The sequence below is a fragment of the Pleurodeles waltl genome, chromosome 7 (genome assembly GCF_031143425.1).
Source record: "Pleurodeles waltl isolate 20211129_DDA chromosome 7, aPleWal1.hap1.20221129, whole genome shotgun sequence".
Lineage (NCBI taxonomy): Eukaryota > Metazoa > Chordata > Amphibia > Caudata > Salamandridae > Pleurodeles > Pleurodeles waltl.
In genome coordinates, this window is record NC_090446.1 from 960,249,541 (window position 1) to 960,257,354 (window position 7,814).

Below are 7,814 nucleotides of genomic sequence, written 5' to 3' on the forward strand. Positions count from 1 at the left end.
ATATAGTATTTGTACGTGTGCCACATGGAGTATAAAAAAACTCCCAGTATCTGTGATTGTAATAAGAAGCTCCGATAAGAAAAAATAAATTTTTAAGTAGGTAGGGAGTTCTTTTTTCAGGTCTCACATTAGACGTAATAGCCAAGGGCTAGAGGAGAAATCTAGTTTAAAGCCATAGTCAACTTGCTGCTACAGACAACTCTTCAAAATTAAAAGTGAAGAAAAAACAAATAAGATGATGGACCCTAAATCGCCATCTTTAGGAAAGAAATCAAAGGTTAAAGAAAATCCCTGGAGTTGGACTTTTGTGGTTTGCATGGATAATAAATTACTTTATTATGGCACCTCAAACTCCGAAGATAAAGCAAATAAATTAAAACCCATTAAGAGATAACCTATTTTGTAACAACTCCAGCTTTAAGAGAAATTTAATCTGCAGATATAAAGCTTGTTGGCTTTATAAAAGCCAAGTTGTGAAGAGAAATAACAGGTATCCCCATTGAGAAATAACAAATATTGTGTTTTTTTAAGTCTGAAGAAGTCTTCAATCCGTGATGTCACAGATAATCTTGGCTTTGTTGGGATAGGCATGGTATCTGACTTAAACACATGATACTGAGCTCATGAAGAAGGAGGGAAATTTCGAATGCACAGGATTATTTGGGCCCAATGAGTAAAGTGTTCAACAAATAGAAAACAAACAATGATAATAAGCACACCCATGGTGGTGCTGTTATGAAGAAATCATTTCTTGTAAGATTCTCTTAATTGGACACACAAAAAAATCACCAGGTGCATGTAGACGAAATATCCCCTCCAAGTAGGGTAGAATCTAATTAAAGAAGAAATTGAAAGCACTCATCCTTGCCCCATTCACTTTTTGTTAGCTTATTGGAATATTTATATGATTAACCAGCAATCATTGTCCCCAGATGGTTTGGCATTTTAAATCAAAAAGGTAATAAACATACAGGAAACATGGAAGACTATTTACATGACATATGCATATGCTTTAACCAGCCTGCCATAAATGTAAATGCAGTTAGATGCTTGGTAAGTTAGGTGATCTAAGACACAGGTTCCTCTTGGACTCTTGCAATTTTGATTATCTACATTATTTATAATCAAATTGCATTAGTCATTGTTTATCAAATGTAAAACTAAATAATTAGGAAGGGGAATTGAAAAACCTTAAAATGGACATGCTGAAACAGGCATTCTATCATCAGAGAGCTCAATGGATATTGAGAGGTGATTTGAGTGTAATACTGGGCCTCCAAGACTTTCAGTAGAGTTGGACAGAACGTATGATATCCTCCAGAAAAATAGCTTTCGCAGTATTTGTTTTAATTCCAAAAAGATTAAATGTTTTCCTGGCTTACATTTGGTGCACAGGAAAGGCAGGATTGATCAACCAGCCAGTAAAACGTATGAAAATTGAAGAGGAATGGTTGTGATTGTCTCCCCTGAACTCGCCTTTTTTGCTGTCATTTTGGTTAACTATGACAAAAGTGATCATTTATCTCTCTTTGGTGGGGTTCTTAATGGAAAACAAGTTATATACTTAAGAGCTAGAAGCAGAATACCCAAAACAGCTCTCAACACAGTATACCAAGGAAGCCAAAGATAAACTTTCTATAATCCAGAATGTGATTCAAGAGATTGGTGAGGTTATCAGACCTTAAGGTTGGTATGAACAACTCATTTTTCAAATAGCTGTCTGCTTCCACAGAAGACTGAATAGCAAAATAACTATTCCTATATCTAGGAGCGTTCATGTGAATGGGTGAAATCTTTGATCTGACAAGGAATGTATAACATTAGTAGACAAGGGAATAAAGCATTAGAGGCTTTCAGAAGGGGAAAGAATGAGTTGAATGAATGTCCCTTTAAGGTCAAAAAATAATTCAACATTTTTATTGTAAAAAAAAAGAGAAATGCATCTTATCATACGAACTGTAAAGAAATGTTGAACCAAATTCAGGTAGGGGACTCCTGAATGTTCAAGCAGAAGATAAATATGGGAATGCAATAAGTATGCCAATGTTTTGTAATGTTTCTGATTTTACATGGTCAGAGTACTTCCTATCATTGCAACTTTGACATCCTTACAATTTGCAGCAGATAAAAGATACTGACACATATCACATATATCACTTACCAACCACCCAGGCCTTCTCTGTGTATTGTTGCGTCCTCAGCAGTGGGATATTGCTGTTCCGTATGATGAAATCATCACGAACTGAACTCGGGTACTTTGCACATACTTGGGAAATGTAGAGGTCCTCCAGACAGACTTCTTGGATATTTATGGAGCGGATGTTCTTCCTGTTTCGATACACCTGCGCATTGCCATTTGGAGGAACCAATGCTACATGGGTACCATCAATGGCTCCCACATGTGGGATGAGTGCCAAAGCATAAAAATCAGCTTTCACATGGGCCACATTTTCACGTTGTGGAAATCAGATGTAACTGTCCAGGTGTTTCAACAGTGCTGAGAGGACATCCTTCAAGACCAGCCTGAACATAGGCGGTTACATCCCTGCAGTTAGGGCCACGGTATTTTAAAAGGAGCCTGTGGCCAGTAAGTGCAGCACTGATATGACTTGTATAATGGGTGGAATTCTACTGGGATGCGGAATGGCAGGCATCAGATCTGGCTCCAGCTGATGACAGAGATCATTGATTGTCTGCCTATCCAGGTGGTAGATCTGGATGACATGTCGATCCTCCATGGCCTGCAGGTCTGCTAGTGGACAGTACACTGGAGGTTGTCTGACCTTTCTTATTCCAGGGTAACTAGATGAAGGAATATAAGGAGGTATGTCTATCCGTCATTGTTTCCGCCCTAACAGACAGCCACCCACCCACCACGGCATCCCCCAGCAGCTCAACCTCCCCTCAGCCCAAGACACATAAACACCCTCACTCACCCACCACCCACAAGCACACCTCCCACAAACACGCACCCAAAACATCCACACCGGCACGTCATACAACCATTCTTTCACCCTCCACACCCAAACCCCCTTCTGATGATTGTCCCCTTGTGTCCACAAAATCTTTCCTTGCCGAGTTTGACGTTTTCTCAACTTCTCCCCCTGTGACACCCCTAAAAGAACAGTTTACCTCCACACGGCCATCCCTTCCACCTCCAAGGCCTCTCCTACCACCTCTGCCAGCACCCATGTCCCTTCCCCTGCCAGAAAGAAGTCCACCTCTCCCAAAAGGACCCGACCACCTCCCAAGCCAAAGCCTAAACCCCCCTCCCAAGCCTAAGTCCAAACCCCCTCAGTGTACTGTGTGTGTGATGTGTATGTAAATTGCTAGGTTGTATGATGGTGTAATTGTGTGTGTTTCATCACAGATGGAAGTATATTGTGTTGTATGTATTTGGAGTCCCTGGTCAGTGTCGGTTGTGAGTGTTTGACATGTGTTTACATTTGTGCGGTTCTGGTGGTGTTATATTTGTGCGGTTGTGGAGCTGTTGTTACGAGTTTGTATGTTGTATGAGAATTTGTGTGGTTGTGTACTGGCAGCAGTGTGCATGCTGTGTATGTGTGGTTGTATTTGTTGCTATATGTGAGTGAGTGTGTCACTGCACTATAACGTGTGAATATAGCCCTTGTACCCCTCTCCCTATGGTATGTTATGTAACAGTTACAATTTGTATACATTTTACAAATGTAAGAGGTGAGTGTGTGTACTTACAGTTGTTGTCTTCATCGTCTGCAATGATTCCATTGTCTTTCTGCAAGCAGGAGCGGCAAAATGATGTCTAGTTGTGGTTCCATGGCAACTCCGGATGAGTTTGGCTTCCTGGAGGTGAGTGTCTCCTTTTATACTGTTCGTTTCCGCCTGGTGTTCTGTGGTGGTCTGACTGCAGCGGAAATCTTGACGGTGGGCAACCGCGTAATGAGTCCGATGGAAACATGGTCTCTGCCGGACTGGTTGCAGCTCCAGTCAACCGCAGCGGTCTGACCACTCTGGCGGTGCCGGCGGTGTTTTAGCAGGAATCTGTATGCATCACCACCAATGTCATAATTTGGCAGTCTTCTCCACCAGCCTGTTGGCAGCCAGACCGCCACCACCAACATGGCGGTCACAGGACCGTCAAACTCGTAATGAGGCCCTAAGTGCCTGATTTTACCCTACAATGATTGGGTTCTATCCATTGTTCCCTGTTTCGATATCTCCCTGACTTTTTATTTTTTCAGTTCCCATAGTGCCCTACCTGTCACCTACGAGTACAATTTGGCGCTATGGTCTCCCTAAAATTTAGCTTTCCCACCTATTTGTCATGAAATAAATAACTTGCTTTCAAGGGGAAGACTTTACTTTTGTGCACCTTTTTTTTTTAACCATTTTAGGTCCTTTTGTTAACAGGACAGTGGCAGTTTGTTTGCGGTAGGAGATTAAATTGTCAGCCAGGCACCAAATTGCACAATGTGAAGCCAGAAACTCTGGGATCCCAGCTTCCCCGCTTGACCAAATTGTGTGATGCTAGACAAATATTTTATTTTGATAAGCCTCCTTTTTCTTCTTTATCACATTTACGTGTAAGCATGTTCAAATAACTAATTTCAGAATGTGCGTTATACAAACAGCTCTTATATTTGGTTTAATAGCCTCCAATATTGCTTCATGCATGATAAGAAGTGACAACTGATTTGCCTATTAGTAGAGTAGTGGCAATGTTGGCATGGGGGCATAAATGTTTCTAAACTCATGTTTAAAATCTACAAGGCCTATTTACAAAAGTAAATCGATACACATACACTCTTGAGTAACTTTACTTCTTGGGTTATGCACAAGATCTGAGTGTAAAGTTAATGAAAAGTTAGACTTACATGTCTCCAACCCCCGAAGCAGGGGGTGGGGCCAAATTTACAAGTGTAAACTTACACATGCCATACTGGATCTGAATCTGGTCCAATACCACACATGGCTACCCAGTTATAATGCAGCACCCTCCCATAGAATATGATAGAGATAGGGACTTAAAACCTGATAAGAAATAAAACTCAAACATTTTAATTTTATTTTAACATATGTAATAATCTTTTTTTGAATTAACACTAAAGGTAATATTAATCTCTATTAAAGGTTAATTAAATTACTTTTATTTATATCGATACCACACTTAATAATTATTAATACATAACAAATATATATATTTTTTAAAACAATTTTTATTTTATGTGGGTTTTGTAATGTAAACTTCATAAAAAATATTTGAATTGAATATTCTATATTTAAAAATGCCATTTTGAATATTAAAAAGATTATAGTGCTGGAGCATGTTACTTATATTGTTCTACTTTGAAATGATATGATAAAATTAGTTTACAATAATATTTAATGTGTAAATATTTTTGATACGTTTTCAAGTTAATTTGTTTATGTTTTACTATGCTGTACCATAGAACAATGACTCCCATAATTTTTATAACCCAACCCAATTTTTCGAACAACAAACGTTTGCAACCCACAAAGCTTTAAAGAACATGAGGCAGGGACGAATTTGTAATGTAATGCTGTAAGTTACCAAAATAACATATTCTTTAAAAAAAATAGTGTTCCTGTATAATAGCCATTGTTTGTAAATATTACAGCCTTGACCACTCTCTTTCATATTTCTTTATAGGGCTATGGCCAAGATATGATCTGCCTGACTGTGAACTGCACTGGAGATGGAACATTTTTCAGTGGGGTGCTGGCCTGTGTCATTTGTTCACTAGGATGATAAGGCTTCTGAAAAATCTTGGTGCTGATACTAGTGATTGTAGCAAATTTGAAAAAACATTTCTGCAGCACAGTATGGGGTAAGGCTTCATGTCCTTTTTATGTGTTAAATAAGGCCCAGAGGTGCTATCTATCTATCTATCTATCTATCTATCTATCTATCTATCTATCTATCTATCTATCTATCTATCTATCTACCTATCTATCTATCTATCTATCTATCTATCTATCTATCTATCCATCTATGTGTATAGCTAGCTACCTTGCAGATTTTTATAGTGCAAACACTGCCCAAGGGCACTGGAGCACTTTATATGCGCACCAAATTATATTATATAAGGTTGGATTCATTTTATTTTAAGCATAGGTGTTTAAGTGTATAAATATACGGCATTCCCCATCCCACACTTTTAGATACTCGGACGCCGTACACAGTTATATTCGATTGACGGGCGGCACACGACCGGGCCCGTCTCGTGTATTCTTGCTCCTCTTGCTACCGGCCCCAATACTCGCTGGAACTACTGCATCATAAATTTGTTTCTAAAACTCAGGTAAGGCTGGAACAGCCGTTTTTCCTAACAACGTGGCTATCGTAACATCTTTTAAAAATTATCCTTGATTTTTCCGCTGATTCCACGCCTGTACTACCTATATCATCTACTAATTATTTTCCAAATCTCGTTTGGGTTCGATCTTATTTAACCTGAACGTATAAATTTCAGCCCATTTACACTTTTTAAATCCAATAATTTTTCGATGTACATACCGTCACAAGCGTTTCCTTTTAACTTTTCAGAATTTTTGCACACTTGTGCCCATATGCACATTATGGATAACAACATTTTTTCAATTGGAATACCTCCTTTGGTACGTGTGCTTCTTTTGATACCAACTATCTTTCTTCCTCTGATATGAATCAATTCTTTTATTTTATGTCACTTTGTGGTTGGTAATGGCAATTTCGTTTTATTGGCTGGGAAATACCTTCACTTTTTCTAGTGTTTATAACGTGATTGTACTGGTTCTTCATCTCACTTTATTACTTTTAGTGCACATTTATTCATGATATATTTTTAGGACCGTCTTTCTTTTATTTCAACCCTTGCTGGTTCCATTTACCACATAACACTTGATATTGATCTAACCTATGATATTGTTCTTACAAATATTCTTTTTCTTTACAGCTTTGCTTGTAACTTTATAATATATTATCATATGTCTATATAATAAGAACTTGTATGTTAATCTGTTGTGTCTCTACTATTTCATGTATGTTACTATGTCACGTCATTTTTTTTTCTATGGTTATATGTTGTTTTGCAGCCCTGAAGAAGCCCATGTTTATAGGGCGAAACGCGTTGGCTGCTTGTCCCCATGAATCTATTGGTGTACCAAGCTTCTCGTATCAATTAAAGTCTTGTGGAAGAAACCAACAGATACTTCGTATTATTACTTGCTTTATTACATTGGACTTTCTGTACTTATTGCTATCCTATCTGACACATTGAAGTGGTGCACCCCCGTATTGTGTTTAGGTATTTAAGTGGTTTGCCCAGAGCCAACACCTGGGCTCGATCCTGGTTCCTGGGAACAAAGGCCCTCATTATGACTTTAGCAGTGTTTTTCAAAGACCCCCAAAGCTACGGGAGCCAGAAGACCACTAGTGCTGGCGGTCTTCCGTCCACCATATTATGGGAACTGCTGGATTTCCACCACATTTTGGGCAGAAATCCAGCAGTAGTCGTGCTGGCGGGCAGAGGCGCTGGGGCAGTACCACCACTGGTACTGCCCTGCCAAAAGGACTCAACCCACCATATTACAAGCTGGGAGAGGCGGTGGGAGGTATTGTGCTTGCTGGGGGGGTCTCGTCTGCTGGTGACATGGAAGAAATTTCCTGACACCAGTAGTCTTTCCACCAGGGTTTCCATGGCAGTGCTACCGCTGCGAAAACCCTGGTGGAAAAGCGTCTCCTAATACCGCCGTCGGTCTCCTGTGGACCGTAGGGTTGGATGTGCTCATCTCCGGCCCTGTGGCTCACACCGCCCTCGTGGTATGAGTGGGGA

At 39.6% G+C, this 7,814-nt stretch overlaps 1 long non-coding RNA gene across 1 annotated transcript in view; it reads left to right on the forward strand.

Moving 5' to 3' along the window:
• LOC138247345 (uncharacterized) overlaps positions 1–7,181 on the forward strand; it is a 32,291-nt gene extending 25,110 nt beyond the window's left edge. Inside the window, exons 2-4 of the long non-coding RNA XR_011194455.1 lie at positions 3,765–3,828; positions 5,651–5,828; positions 7,075–7,181. This is a non-coding gene — a long non-coding RNA (uncharacterized lncRNA). The remainder of the gene's footprint in view (positions 1–3,764; positions 3,829–5,650; positions 5,829–7,074) is intronic.
• Positions 7,182–7,814: the final 633 nt, after the last annotated feature.